This window comes from Sipha flava, unplaced genomic scaffold (assembly GCF_003268045.1).
Source record: "Sipha flava isolate LNK unplaced genomic scaffold, YSA_version1 219_pilon_pilon, whole genome shotgun sequence".
NCBI lineage: Eukaryota > Metazoa > Arthropoda > Insecta > Hemiptera > Aphididae > Sipha > Sipha flava.
Genome location: NW_020272848.1, coordinates 340411 through 355727, shown reverse-complemented (window position 1 = coordinate 355727; position 15317 = coordinate 340411). Strand labels below are relative to the sequence as shown.

Sequence of the window (15317 nt, the reverse complement as noted above, 5' to 3'; positions counted from 1 at the left end):
GCCGCCGCCGCGACCTGCTGCACAGTAGTTAAGAGTAGTCCGCGCGACGAGTTGGTAACGATTCGCACGCGCACACGTTTTTCCGCCGACGGATTTTCCGCCGCGTCGTGTGATTTATTATAAATAATTCGTGTAACACGCGCGCGAGTGCGATCTTTTATTTAATCGTTATTACTATTATTACTTCGTTTTTGTTTCTTTTTTTTTTCTCTTTCTTTTTTATTCTGTGCGTCGATTTAAAAGATATTATCTAAAGATATTATCTTAATTTTTTTGTATTTAACGTGTTTAAACAGATTATTTCGTATCGTAGTTGTTACTGTTATTATTATTATTTATTTTTTTTTTTTTGTTGTTTTAAGTTTTTTCGTTCGAGTACGGTTTTACTAGTTTTTTTTTCGACAGTTCGTCGGTTGTGTGCCGTTTACCGCGTGTACGAAATCAGTTCATCGCAATTCCCCGTCAAAGGTAAATTTTTTTTTTTTTATTTGGTTTATTCCGTAGTATTTGATTTTTTCGTCGCTCCGTATATTACTTTTATGAAGAAGTCTCTCGGGTATAAAGTGTTTCATTTTTTCAACTACAGTTAAAAAAACTGTTTCCGCCTGAGTAAAATATGTGTTTGTTCTCGTCGCGGGACGGATATCATGCAAATCTTTTATTTTTGTAAAAATTATCTTTATCATTTATATACATGCAAAATGGCCAATTTCTTACTTTGATAGATATTGAAATTAATTTTAGACGGGCGGTGCATATAGCATTTGATACCTGATATTCTTATTTATTTTCTTTATAAATAATTTCATGCAAATTGCATTTAAAGTTTACCGTTTTAGTCTTAAAATTATCTCCTATTTTTTTTTTTTTTCGTGAAGTTCTTTTCAAATTATTATATATATATTTTTGTATGAATAATCTCATTCGGAAATTTATTATTCCATTATTTTTTTATTTAAATTAACTACAAAATAATTAACTTTATACTTATTATCTTATCGTAATCGCATGATAACAATTACTGGTACTACATCTTTAAATAATATTCTTTGTATCAGTACGTTTTACGTCTATTTTTGTGTCCTCAGTGTTGGTTTTTTTCAATTATATATATATTCTTATCGTATTACTTATTGTTTTAAATAAAAATTAATTTTTTGGTTTTAATTGTGTACTATTTTTTAATTAACCCAACGCCCGTTGTTGGTTTAATTATAATTTTAATGTAAAATGACGTTATACCTGAGAGATTTCTCCACATTATAGTTTCCGCCATTTAGTGTAAACGAGAGCCTTCTGTGTGAATCAAAAATCATTGGGAAAAAATAAATAATCATATTATATTCTTATCGTCTCAAGGTGTATGCGCGCGGTATATCATTATATCCTCGTTATAATCATTGCACATATTGCTTGCATGCATATGGGTATGTTGCTTACACGTGTATACCTAATCTGAAATCGACTAATTGATTTTAAAATATGATAGCGCAATCGAATTTAGGAACGTCTCAGGGTTAAGTTCATTCTAATATTACAAACTATTCAGCATATCCACGTGTCGAACGGAAAGTAATACGTAGGTGCACGGGTTGTTGTATCGTCGAAATACGAGTTCATGTGTCTGTTTCGTGCGTGTCGCAGTGCGGCGTCAATCATCATAAAATACCATCGCGTTTATATGGTTAATATTGTTAGAATTGTCTTCTTATTTTTTATTCTTACATATTTCGAATTGGATTTCATCCATTTTTTCCGCAATAATATCACGTAATGTATAAATTAATAAAATAATATTACGCTGTGTACTTTGTAGACGTGTATAGTAATAATGACATTAATTGGACTTATCAGTTTTTTTTTTCGGACACAAAACGAAATTGTATTATTTCCAAGTATCGCGCACCCCGCTGTACTGCAGACGTTTCTTAACGAATTTTGTTCTCGCCGTTAAAACAAAAAAACCGCCGTCTCCTCATTACTGTCTCTGTTGTCCGCGGGGAATTAAACAATAGAGTTAGTTGGGTGTGTGCGAATGGCCGGTGGTGCGAAGATACTACCCGTACTATTTATGGGGTGCTCGCCTGGACACATACGGTGTGCCGTCGTGGTAGTACTTCGATGGTTTATATATATATATATATATATGTGTGTGTGTGTGTGTGTGTGTGTGTGTGTATTTGATTAGTATGCGCAAGACAGTGCGTCGGACACAAAAGAGCCAAAGGGGGAGAGACCTTTGTCCAGCTGATTTCTGCAGGGACATTGCAGCAAACGCAGCAGTACACGGCTACGTGTCCATGTACGTATGCTCGCTCGTATATAGAACTCGCAGGGACATAAGAACATCATGGGAAAATATATAATATTCTTGACGGACTTTCTAGGGTCCGTATTACCCCATCGTCGCGGTGCTGTTTGCGCGCGGGGAAACAGCTATAATAATGTGCACAGATATAGGTATTATATTGTCCACCGGTGACCCCTCTATGGAAAAAAAAAATAATAATACACATAAATGCGTGTGTGTGTGTGCGTGTGTTCATAGATAATGTGTACGCACCGTTGCTAAAACGCCCGTAGGTCTCAAGGCTTAACATGCGTACAAACCTAACATTTGAAATATAAGCGTGTGTAACACATAGGTATCCTGTACAAATGAACGCAATAATTAATTCGTGCAGATTTATCGACCGTAAAAATAGAATATGTGTACGTTGTTTTAACCGGCTGATTAGTGTCCAATTAATAATTATCATCAGGGCTAGGATTTGTGTGCAACACAGTAAGTTTTGTTTTTTTTTTGCGACTTCTGATCATTGATTTTGTTAGTAACGGACACGAATTATCTCATAATGAGATAAATGGAGGTATTTTTACTTCGCATTTTTTGGCATATTTCGATTTTAAGAATGCGAAAAATAAATGTTTTACGTCATTATATTTCGTAATTAATATTTATAATTCAATATTAATATTTCGTATTTAATTCTAGTCCTACTGATTAAAGTATAAAACTTGGTTTTTGTCAAACATTTTTCTTGTTCTTGTTCTTGTTCTTCTCAATTAAAATATATTAAGACAAACAGTTAATCACTGATGTATTACAATAAATAAATTTTTTTTTGTAACTATATTTGTGTATTTATCTTATAAAAATTTAAATGCATATTTTTGCATATTATGGTAAATAAAATGCATATCTCACTATTTTTCATTGCATACAAATCCTAGCCCTAACCTGACTATCATGATATGTCGGAAGCAAACTTCGGTCGTTCGTACAAGCTCAAATTGATGATTCGGATTTATATTATTACGCTGTGAATATCGTTCCGGGTACATTATATTCTTAGGTATATAATACAAACCGATTGTTTTAGATTGTTACCACATGCTTTTAGTCCATTCGCATACGCATTGTATTTCGAAATGTCGATATTGTGTTAAAACTAATTGTCGCTTTTATATATTTTACCAAATTGACTTGTATTCAGGTGATTATATACTCAGATCGTCGTATATTATTTATACTACATAGGTGCAAATATATGTAACATCTCAGATGTTATAATAAGCGCAAACGATGTGTTTTTACTTAGTGGTTTGTGTAGAATAGTATAAGACAAAACCGCAACGGTAAATGTTCATAGCAGTCGATTTGCTTTTTTAATTAAAACGTATCTATTAGTTATTTTGAAAGCGTTACCATGTAAGACAAGTTTAAAAAATAAAAAATAAAAACTGTCTGTTAGTCGTCGTCGTGTCGTCCGTCTTCCTTCTGACGATCGTTAGAAACGCATCTCATCGCATACACTACTTTCGACCATTAATCAACGGGGGAAAAAACACTTAGTGCTCTGTATTAATGAATGCTTTCCGATCTGGCGATCGACATGCGTCTATCAATCAAAATAATAGACGAGATGTAATAATGTGCAGTGGAAAGAAACGCTGTACTCGTGAAACTCCGTTTGCCTGATAAAATAATACGAGTAAAAACCCCGCCGACGATGAACGGATATCTTTATTACATTATATATATGGGGCATAGACCGCATATTTTTTATTTTATCTCTTTTTTTTTTTTTAAAAAAAAAAAAAAAGATTACATTGTTTTCCCGTTTAAAATATTGTTTCGTGTCCATGTTGAAACATTCAAACGCTTGCGTTTTTAATATTTAAAATAATATATAAATATATTCGTGCCGTTAACGTATATATACACAGTACACACACATGTATATTATTATATTGCAATTATAATTGGTGTCGGTCTTGTGGGTGGGTGATTTCTGTGATTTACACCACCGGCAAAGGTAGGTACACATAACGAGCTACACGTTCGCATATTTATATAATATATTGAATATTTATAAATTATTGTATGTATATAGTATAAGAGACTTTCGGTTGTTTTTAAAATAAAACTGGTATCGGGAGGTCAATACTCAAGACTTTTCTATTTTGCCGCCGTGTATAATAGTATATGCAAGATTTGATACATTCGTTGAACCCTTAAAATATTGCAAACGTGTGTCACTCTAAACGATCAACGAGAATATACAAATACCGTGTTTCCCATAATATTTATACTATAATAATACTAATATTATACCGTTTATTAAAATACTGTCCATTAACAGTAACAAATTCTGCTACTTATAATGATTTCCTGGAACGATTTATTTGGCCCTGTAAATTTAAATTCGAACTTAATGTGTACACAGATGATCGATCAAAATCGTTATTTAATAAAATATAATTTCGATAAGTTAAATACGTTATAATATATATTTATCTTGACTGTCGTTTGCGTAGAATAATTTTATTTCTTCTCATTCTCATGGCTCTCGTTTACTTCATTCTTCGTATATTTTTTTTTTTTTTGTTCAGAACTATTATATACATATTATAAAATATAATTTTTATATGTAACGAATATTATAGCGTAAAGCTCTTGGATAGGCAACCTAATATACGTGCGTGTCGGTGTGGGGTATCCATGTAGGTAGGTACACGCGTATTGAGTTGTTAATTTTTTTTCGAATCCACTGGAATGAATATCGTTTTGAAGTCCGCGAACAAAATTTAGGATAAAAATCGTTTGAAATCTATTTCCACGTCATCAAAACTACAGTGAAGATTATTTATTGATGTCTGAAAATATGAAAACGCAATGTTATACTTCTTGTTGCACATTCGTACTAATAGTAATTCATACGATCTGCCGTATGTTCATATAAAATAGTATTTTGCTACTTGTTGATTTCTTTGATTTATTACGATATCGGAAACTAACTGCTTTCAGGAATTTCTCTATAATACTAATCTGTAAACGATCCTTGAAATAATTTTTCCAATTGAAAGTCGGTGTCCGTGAACAAATCTTCAATTTCGTAAAGTTGAAGGTATATGTAAATGTATAACGGGATTGTATTGATTTATAATTTACAGTTTGACCCTATAGCGCATACAACGTGACTCTTATTTACCCGATGTAATATAATGTATAGATTTATTGAAACTTAATCGCATTTAACGAAACACGTTGTGTTAATATAAAATAGTACCTATATATATATATATATATATTCAACTGCTATTAACGACGAATTCAAAGACATTTTTTTTCTCTTGTATAAATTGACTGCGCGTTAAATGTGCGGACAGCAGTTGGAAGTAATAATAATAATACTGTTAATAAAATAATTAGTTTATTACATTTATATAGATTGTTTTTTTTTATTTATTTATTATACACTAATTTTTACGTTGCTGTCGTAAAATAACATTTTAATAACTTTCGTCAAATGATAACATGCGCGTGGACGTTTATGAATATAACGTGAAATTTTTTTACTAGTTTATTGTACGTCATATACATGTAAAATATCTGTACGCGGGTAATGTTCTCTGTGCATTCGTATTTAACTCGACCGAATTATAAAAAAATAAAAATTTATGTACACTGTACAATCATATAAATACTTATAATATTTTACACGTTATACATATATATATATACACTCACCGTTACCTACCCGCTAGGATATATTACTTACTCTTGCGTCGGTTGAACGGACAATTTAACAATTTAATCGGAAAACCTATTCATATCGAGTCGTACCTGTTCGACTTACTTCGTAAAATACCATATCGTAAGCCTTATATATTATATGTGCATGGCACCATCTTAGTAAGTACAGTCGGTGTTTTTTTTTCATCGGTCGGACAGTTATCTGTTTTTTCCCCTCTCGTGTAGGGCGACGACGTATTGTACATCGTATACACCTCTCCTGTACGTATTTATTTAGAAATATAAAGATCGTCGTCGTCTCATACGTTATTCGCGTACCTATAGGCTTTCGCAGCGCTCGTAAAAAACCAACTTACCATTAATTCAATCATTACGTATACACGTACACACATAAATACATAAATATACACGACGATATTATATTATACATTATGTCCGTCGGACGAAGAAGTTATTTTTTTCTTTTTCTCGAGAATACGAATAAATACTATCCACGTACCCACCTCTATGTCTCTCGGGTTATGGACACTCGTAAAATATTTAATATTATTATAAATCGTAAGTTCCGCGCGTTCGCGTACGAATAGTATAGATAAAAATCGGCGCCGCCGTATGGATATAATTTAATCGGCGACGACTATCGTTCGTACGTTATATATTGTATTTATTTATTATTATTATTATTATTATTATTTTTTTTTTTTTTTATATATATACGTTTTCCTTCCATTCGCCGCGTATACGTTGTGTGGTATACGTTTATCGGTAACGTGTCATAAAAAAGCGATCGCTGGCCGCCGCCCGACAAACAGTCGCCGCCCGTTTGGAACGCGTCCAACCAATCGGAAGATGACAACGGCCGGCGCGCGCGCGCGCACACGAATTTATTCAGCTTTCCCGCCCGCCCGCCCGCCGACGGTGTAAAAACATTTTTTCGCGCGCGTTCCACTCGTCTCGCCGCCGTTCCGTTTCGTCGTCGTCGTCGGTCGTCCTGCGCGCGTGCACGAGAAAATTATTTTATTCCATAGCGGTTATTTATTATATCGGCATGCGACTATTTTTTTCCCCGTTTTATATACTTCTATTTTTTTTTCTCTTTTATATAAATACTACACATTCTCTAGAAAACCCTTTCCAATAGCAGCGCAGTACAATGGATAAAGTTTAGAATTCTGTACAAGCAAAACTCTTTTCTATCTCTCTCGCGCACGCTCCTACTTCCCGCCGCAGGCCCAGACACTGCTTACCGTATATATATATATATATATGTGTGTGTACTTTAATTGGCCACTGCCCGGAGGAAGGGAAACGAAAAAAAAAAACCGACAGATATATCAAACCAATTTTGTTTTACGGCCGACATCAATCGTCTACCATTGTAGTCGTCGTTGTCATCCAGGCTACTGAAAACGGAATTGAAAAAATAAACGTACGAACAGAGAGATTGAGCGAGAGACGAAGAGTTTATAAATTGCTCGCAAAATGTTTTATCGAAGGCGTACAAAAAGAAAAAAATAATAAGAAAAAAGAGAACCATAGAATATGTTGTTGAGAAATCGTCGACGACGCAACAGATATTTCGAAATTATTACTACGTATATACATACGTGCGCGCGCGCACATGAACGAAAAAAGGGGATATTATTATTTGTTAAACGGACCGTGTGTACGAATAAACGGAAATTTTCCCGCGTGCGCGTTTTATACGTGAACGCGCACGCATAACTTTATAGATTCGATTTTATTTTATGAATGAACCGGCTTCACATATTTGGCGTGGGTGTTGTGTGCATGTGTGCACCTATACTGTAGTAGCAACAAGTCGCACCAATAGTTATATAGTATTTATGTAGTAGTAGTAGTAGTAGTAGTAGTTTTCACCTCTGCCATCAAACAAGTGTTTATGTTTATATACTTACCGGGAACAAGTTCGAGGGTCCGGTATTTCAAGAAATGACCCTCGGCGTGTGTACGACCGCCGCGTGCCGCATGGAAAATAATAATGTACACACATTAATACCGGTTTAAGACCGCACAAAACAGACGTTATTGTTATTACCATTATTATACCGTCGTTACCGAAACGCACGTAATCGTGTTCGCACGTTGATAGTGCTCGCCAATGGGTGGAAATCGAACGGTTTTACATCGCATCCAAGCGCCATGCGCGTTGCAGGTAACGTTTTTTTCAGATACCGAGTACTACCTGCTGTATAGCACACGTGCGCTATGCGTTTACTGCGACGTGTCTTATCGGTCCGGGCGCCCTGAAGTGCAAAGATAGGACTGAAATAATAATAGACACCAGAAATGTAAAATACGCATTGTTGTTGTACAACATAATGATTATCATTGCATTGCAGACATATAACATGGAATATTAGCTTCATTGTTATCTTTATCGGATCCGGTGGCCGATAAAACGTGAATAAAGTTGATCTCATCAAGTTTTTGTGGTGGAAGATGAGTGCGAAGCACGCGGACTAATAAACTGCTCGTACGGAAAGAACGTTTATCCAATATTAATCTAATATATTACAATAACATACATATAATAAATATGTTGTACCGCGCCGCGATCGGAGTTAAAGAAATTGTCGATAACACTCGAGAACTCACTCGGGCGTGCAGCGGTCACGATTCGAAAAGCGTCTTGAGGTTGCCGTGATTATTAATTGCATAATAATTGTTGTCCTTGGCACGCGCGCGCGCGCTCCATCGCGGTGTTTCGTTAAATTCATTAAAATTCATTATTTAGATCATTTACGGAATGTTATGATTGACCGTCTTCGCCGTTTATTATCGTCGCATTGTACACGACGTCCGTGTACAATGATTTATCGACGGTTTACAAAACGTGCGCGTTACACATCAACGCATTGTAATGTCGCGAAACGACGAATAAAAATAATAACGATCCGTTGCAGTAGTAATATAATAAAAACGGTAAAGTCGCGAATCCGCGATAGATGTGTACCATATAATGTACACACGGTTGTAATGTCGCGATTCGTTCGAGACGCACAAACGGTAACATATTACGACCGCGTCGTGTCGTACATTAGGTACACCATGTAGGCCAAGTCGTCGCGACCGGACCGAATTTGGCCGTTGATGAAACCGATAATGGTCGTCTCGATCGTCGATCAAGTTGACGATTTCCCGGTAAGGATCGATTTGGCCCGTACGTGATGCGAATGCGGTAGTTCCGTCGTCGTCGTCTTTGCGTTGTATAAAAACGATGAATACAAACCGATGAGAATTTCCCTAGCGATTCGCCCGGACGAGTTGCTCTGCAGCAGCCGCCGCCGCCGACCACTGATCAAAATTCTTCGTGCGAGGCGTGTGCGTCGTTGAACCTCGAGTATTTTATTTTATTTCGTTTTTTTTTTCTTGCTCTCCAATACTACGCGTATGTTTCGAGAATGTTTATTTTTCTACAGATCCGTTCCGTTCTCGTTATTGTCAGGGGCTGGAAAAAAAAGAAAAATTAAAAAAATAATCAACGCTTTGCTCGTACGAATCACAAACCATTGACAGCGATATAATATATTATCACATTATGATGATGATGATGATGCGTATATATGTTTTATTCATAAGTTGCTTACGCGTTCGTATAGTATATTATTATCGGATATTGTATGCGTGTTTTAATCGCGATATTTTAAAAACCGTTCGGCGAGCTCGTGTAGTTATTACTCGTTTCCGTACGTGCACCTTTACGTGATTTCCCACGTGACAGCGTTATTTGGGTGTTAAAATGTTTATTTCCTTTCGTAACGCTTCTTAACCCCCGTACATCTACGTAAACTCTACGGCCAGTGAGATCATACGTTTACGTGTATATGTATTCATATATGTCTTGTCTATGATCGAGACGAAGATAATACGCGTGGCGACCTATCACCTTTCAACCTCTGCGCCGCTGCAGTGTTCCCACAGCACCTATGCGAATACATGTGTCCTCTTCCATCCACCGTGTGTGTTGTTGTGGTCGCGCATCACGAGGTCTCCGGGGTTAAACCGTCGGCAAATCCTTCCCGTGCACGTTATACACATTATTTAGTATTATATTCATTATTATTATTATAATTAATATTATGTATATTCTTCTTAATATTGTTCTCGCCACTACCGCCGCCGCCACTGCAACCTCTCGTAATAGATCGCTGCGGGCCAAGAAATCGTCGAAACACGATTATAAAAAAAAAAAAATTATAAAAAAAAAATACAACATTGATATCGCAAAAAAACAACGTAGTGAAAAAAAAACGAATAAAACCTATCCAGTCGTTATCACGCCTCCACTGCCACTATCCCCGCGATCGCCATGATCTTTCGATTGCACTCCTTTTTTTGTTGTGCATTCCTTTCGTTTAGTTCCTACAACGAGGTGTACGTATTACACATTGGTACTCTTGTGGTATCAGATTTCCCATCGAATTACGTGTGTAACACACACCGGCCTACTGCCCCTTGCCCCTTTCACCGCATTGTCCCGTGATATTATAACCACAGCGATAACAGCCGAACGAGCGTGTAAGCGACGAGAAAGATGATGATAATAGTAATATATAATACAGCAAGGGTTATCAACTGTTGTATAAGTACTAAGAGTAGGTTATATCTATATGGTAGGTATGGATGGGTTTACCTGTCTCTCGAATTCTATATATAAATAAACATTCTGATGGCTGAAAAATAATAGTAAATCGCTATGTGCAACGAAGAACTCGTGCTCAATACTATATATATTACTACACACTACTTGTTAAATATTTGATGCGATCCACATTGACAAGTTAAGTCACTCCGCAGTCAGCGACGGTTTTTTTAAATTTTTTCCGTGGGTGACCATTTATATTGTCTTGTAATACTCGTATACTCGTATGAAGACAAAAAACGTTTGACCTATCAATGATTCATTACTTAAAAGTCTTAAAATTCTTACACTAACAAAAAAACATAGCATGGCATTTTAGTTCGCAAAGACAAAATATATGAAATATAATATATCACAATCATAACGTGTGACCTGGGGGGTATAGACCCTCTGAACCCCCCGTAAAACCACCACCGCATACGGTTTACAGTTTTACTACATAGATATAGCCAATATACAACACTCCTCCGGGTACCCTTGAACGACGCAAATGGCAATACATACCTATCATCGTTTCTAGCATACGCGCTGCAACATCTCGAACACACATCAACGGACTGGCATTTTTGTATTATTCTTTTTTTTTCTTTCGTCTCAATGTTATCTAGTTTGTTTTATGAACAATAATGCGGCCAAATCGATTACACATGTTCGACATGGTGTTAAATGGCATTATTATTTGATCTGAAAACGGTAGTATATATATTTATGTACATATAACGTATTTAACACACATTGCTTTGATGCAATTATATATAAATACAATGTTGTTTGCTACAACTGCGTGTTCGGTAATAGGACAAAACAACTTGTTTTATAAATTCACTAGTGCTGGCAAAAAAAAAAAATAAAAATAAAAATAAATATTAACTGATACGATTGATAAATCGCACTGTATCATCTGCATTTTACATCCAACCATATTTTAAACGTGTGTATACATATACATTATACTCTTGATAATTTCATCATGTGCACGTCTCATTTCGGTGTACAGATACTTTTCGTCTATACAACTCGAATCTTCCGAGTACTTTTTTTTACACTCATTTTTGCGGTTTACAACACGTATTGTATATTATAAACATCTATTCTCTCAAAGCAATTTACCGAAGCAATAATCCATCTTACGTATAATCGGATACGCCCATTTGGCTTAACCTATTCGTACGCACACGCTCGCGCGAGTACACATATACACGCATACATATTATGCACGTATAGACTATGGTACGTGTAGTCGTATTATCAATGTGAATATATATATATATATATATTTGACTGTTCAATTTTCTTGTTGTCGTCGTACGCATTTGTTATTTTTTTTTTTTTTCAATTGAACCTAGTAATTTTAACGTGCAGCTGGTGAAATTGAAGTTTTCTACACCGATTTAGCAACCAAAATGTTGCGGTAAATCCTTCTCACGAACTACCGACTTGTGTGTGTGTGTTTTTGTGTTTTTGTGTATGTGTATAAATGTACGTATCTAATTGCTGTATTTACACTCGTGTAGTAGTAAACCTGCATGGTTTATACGTGAGTTATTGAAAATAAATTAATCATAGCGTCTTTGCTGTTTTCCGGTTAAACGTTTACGCGCGTTTATTTTTATTGTTGGTGTATATAATTTTTCTCTTACAGCAGTCGTTGCCATTGGAATATAATTAGATATCCAGTTATACCTAAATGTCCTATATATTATACGCGGGTGAACGATAATTCTTAACTTAATACGAACATTATTTTATATAAAAAAACAATTTCCGTTGAGGGTTAACCGCTTCTTTGGACTTGGGTGCCAAGTTATATTGGCGGATCGTGTATGTACTCGTGCATTACAGATGATATGACATAAAAACTATTATTTATCATTATTATTTTATGCGTACGTACCTATAGAAAAGCTCTAGGTCGGTAGCACATCATACTCCGATACTGCCGCCCGCGTTAATTTATAAGTCGACTTTTCTCGTTGACACGTTTCAGTTTATAAACGAGCATTACTTATTACAACCTTCCCTAGGAACTGGGTTAAGTTGAACAGGTCTACTTGGTCTACTTGCAACGTTTCATGACATTTCTCGCGTTTACGAGGAAAACATAATGTATATAGGCCGGTTTACAATTTAACGCTGCTCTGTAACGTAGTACATATGGTACATATGTCATATTATTATATATATATGGTATATTAAATTCGATGGATCTCTCGCGTGTCCCTTTTTTTGTTCCGCGATCCCCCCCTCCCCCCAATGTGTTTGATAGTATATAATATTATATATCGGTATACGTACATATAGGTTGGTATACTTATATACTGCGAACAACAATGGTCTTCACAAATCGTAGTCGTATTTTTGATATGCGGGATTTACATTTTTATCGACTTCCATCTCGTTTGGGGGTAGATATTATATTGTTATTATACTATGCAGGTATATGTATGAGCTATCGTGTGTGTGTGTGTGTGTGTGTGTGTGTGTGTGTGTAACAGGGCAACTAAGGTCCTGAGGCGCAATCATCGTCGTGATTACAGTCATTTGCATATATGTGTTACGTCTGCTCAACGTATAAGTTCGAGCTCCATACTAAATTAACGGTGTTATTTCCCTTTCGTCCGTATAAGATACGCCGTCTTGTCTCTCTTATGTAGTTATTACTTAGGTAATTTTTTTTATTATTTTTATCTCTCACAAATCATTTGCTCGGCGACGGCCGCCGTCGTGTACATCGTACACCTATACTTGTGGCACCTATCACACCGCGTGTATATTATTTATACACACCCCAGGTGAACGGCGACGACGGGGAAATTCCCATGATATCCGCTGACAAACGACGGAAAACCAGTAATCAAAAAATGTATACACACACCGTAGGTAAAAAAGAAACTGACGTTGTTGTTTACGTGTATTATATGTATATACAGTGTATCTAATTTTCGTGCATGCGTTAAGAACAATTGTACCTTATATGTATTATAACAATACGTTTTCGTACGAATAGTATATACGTATATATACATACGATTTGGATCATTTGACGATCAAATATACAAAAAAAAGTTATTCACATTTAATGCCCAGAGAGTTTGAAAATTATATTGTTTGTTTTCTTAAGTAATTATGGTTCTTGTCTTTTTTTTAAGTGCCTTCTCGGATATATGCCTTTGGGTTTTCGTGCACTGTTGAGTTTTTTTTTTTCATTTTTTTCAGGAAACCCTTAGATTTCGTTTTCGATAAACATCTGTAGGGGACGACGTGTAAATGGTGACCTATTATATTTATTATCGACTACCGCATCTGTATAAATGTCTCTCGAAGGGTAGTAGTAAACAAACCGTGAACATTTTTCGGAATCATGAGAATTTCGAGCATCGTGGAGAAAATAATAATAAAAAAAAACCGTTACTTTATACACACATGCCCTTTTTTTTCTTTAATCGCTATATTTAAATCGTACGACACGACTTCTAATCCATCTACGTACGCCGCATCATAAACATACATAAATATATGTATATATATATATATATATATATATATATATATATACATCCTTAAGGTCCTCAAACACGCACACACGCATAATACCCACTCTCGACGGTGTCGAAAAAACAAATATTGAAACGATAAACGCGCGAGACACTTGGTGTGCTCCTCATTTGTCAATGTCGACCTTTAAATCCTTTTCGCATCAAATTGTCCCGGGCCCGTGTTTATGCAGTATGGCCGTGTACGCGTACGGGCTCGGTTACCTATTGTCATATCCGCGTACTGCGAGAACGCATGAATAGAGCGTTAAAAATGAAAAAAATCTCTGGTTGTGCAAGACAGGATCGTAAATGATTTTCAAAAGGGTTGTGTAAACACGCACGCACTACAGGAGGAGGAAGCCACATCGCGGGGCGCTCCTAACTATATACCCGGTAGCGACGGCCGCACGGACGTGCGGAACAGTTCTCATAGTCTCTCATTGTTTGCCATTTGGAAATCTTATAAAACAATTAATCACCGAGGGGGGTCGCGTCTTCTCCGCGTTCCGACATCCGATTTCGTGGTCCCTCGTTTTCTCGTTCATAGGTATTCATCGTCGACGCGATGACTTTTTTCCTCCGCGGCATTCTGTCCGTGTTACGGTCTATGTACGCGTGTTTTTTTTTTTTTTTTTAATGTTTTCATACGTTCCCGAGCCGCTGCTACACGTTAAGCTGCCGTCGGAAGAAAATAATCGCCCGAAACGCGTTTGCTATATTGTATTGCGTGTCCGCGTATCGCATATTCGGACGCAATAAGAAGAAAATCGTATCGGTTCACGCACCGGCGGCCGTAAACACATAACGGACACGCCGTGCGCAACGGAGACCTACATTCGGTGTAAACACGATGATGTCGGTTACGAAAAACGATACCGCGTAATAATAAACACCGCATGTCGTCATGGACACGATGGTTGTGTACCGATACAGTGGCGTGGACAGGAAACTTTTAAGGGGGGCGCTCATGGTCGGAAAAAAGAACTATTAAATTTATTTCACGTACGACAACACTTGTATTTCTCTTGGCTCACTTGCTAATTCATACTGATGTGTGAATGTGATAAGGGTTGAA

General features: G+C 36.2%; 1 protein-coding gene across 10 annotated transcripts in view; it reads left to right on the top strand.

Moving 5' to 3' along the window:
* Positions 1 to 15317, top strand: part of LOC112683109 (protein grainyhead-like) — a 97923-nt gene that overhangs the window by 48892 nt on the left and 33714 nt on the right. Inside the window, exon 1 of one of the 10 annotated variants that reach the window (XM_025553993.1) lies at positions 365 to 468. The exons of the other annotated variants lie outside the window; for them this stretch is intronic. The gene's annotated coding sequence lies outside the window, so the exon portion shown is untranslated. Of the gene's footprint in view, positions 1 to 364; positions 469 to 15317 lie in introns of those variants that run through there. 10 annotated transcript variants of the gene reach the window in all.